Below are 1627 nucleotides of genomic sequence, written 5' to 3'. Positions count from 1 at the left end.
AATTATACATATGAAGTTAGACCCAGTGTTTTGTCTTTTTAAAACAACTTTCCAAACGTAGATGTCTTCCTATCACCTCTCGGAATAACTCCCTTCTTGCCCTTCCATAGTGATCTACATTTTGCTGGGGGAGGGGTGCAGAATTTTAAATGGAAATCCTAAGGAGCATAATTAAATGAGTATCTTGGAAATCTTGCTAGCATCTTTAGATAAGGTGAAAGCTTATTCCAATCCCATCTTCTCAGAGCAGCATGGAAAGGTATATTTATTATAGTTCTATGTTTACATGCCTTCTGTTCTCCAATTAACTTAACTATGGAAACAGTTGGATAAATAAGCAGGCTTTCTAATTCTTTTCTCCTTCATTTATTAAACTCCCAGCTGTTTCCTCTCCTTTTCCTTTAGAGACAATTACTTTAGGAAAAACAAAACAAAATAACTCCCCAGAAACAAAAACTGTGATTCATAATTCTGGGTTGCCATGACTTGAGTGTGGCACTGACTAAGATGGTTGAACCAAGCAATTAAATCCCTTAAAAAGGGTTCTGTCCTTGCCAGGTTTTCCATGCTTAATGTTAGGTATTTTTCATGGCAAATCATTTCTCTTAAATTTAGAAAATATAAATTTTGGTGAGTGCTTGACTGATACATACTTACATACATAGGAATGGGCATTTTACTACCATAAAAAGGGGCTCAACGGGCCTGGGCTGACCATTAATCTTACGTTCCTGAGGCTTCCCCGTCCAGGGGCCCAGAGAGAAGGCCACCATCTTGGAACATCCTCCCTGCCACCACAGGAGAGCACACAGAGAAGAATGTCTTATGGGCTCCAGTCTCTCTCTCTCTCTCTCTCTCTCTCTCTCTCTCTCTCTCTCTCTCTCTCTCTCTCTCTCTGTCTCTCTCTGTTTCTGTCTCTATGACTATTTCTGTGTCTCCCCCTTTCTCTGTCTTTCTGTCTCTATGACTATTTCTGTGTCTCCCCCTTTCTCTGTCTCTCTCTCTCTCTCTATCTCCCCATCTCTGTCTCTCTTGTCTCTGTCTGTCTCTGCCTCTCTCTCTGTCTCTCCCTGTCTCTGTCTCTCTGTCTCTCTCTGACTATATCTGTGTCTGCCTCTCTGTCTCTGTCTCTATCTCTATCCATCTCTCTCTCTCTTTCCTTCACCTCCTTTAAGAACTGCAATGCTGGGGCAGCTAGGTGGCTCAGTGGATAAAGCACTGGCCCTGGAGTCAGGAGTACCTGGGTTCAAATCTGGCCTCAGGCACTTAATAATTACCTAGCTGTGTGGCCTTGGGCAAGCCACTTGACCCCATTGCCTTGGAAAAAATCTTAAAAAAAAGAACTGTAATGTTAAAAAATCAACATCTCAGAGTAGCTATAAGGATGGCAACAAAAGATGTCACCTCTCCCCCCTCAAGGAAGACCATGAAATGGGAGAGCTTGAGGGATGTGACAATCCTCCAAAGAGCTGATGGTTCTAAGCCAGGTCCTGCTCTTTTGTAAGGAAGACCTTGCACCAGTAAAGGATCATCAGCCTCTGGGGGAGCAAGAAGAAGTAGGGACTGTCTAGAGCTCCACATCTCGTGCGTGGCAGAGGTGAATCCTTCCCATGAAGGGAGCTGAGTG

The sequence above is a fragment of the Macrotis lagotis genome, chromosome 4 (assembly GCF_037893015.1).
Source record: "Macrotis lagotis isolate mMagLag1 chromosome 4, bilby.v1.9.chrom.fasta, whole genome shotgun sequence".
NCBI lineage: Eukaryota > Metazoa > Chordata > Mammalia > Peramelemorphia > Peramelidae > Macrotis > Macrotis lagotis.
Note: the sequence above shows the minus strand (reverse complement) of the source record.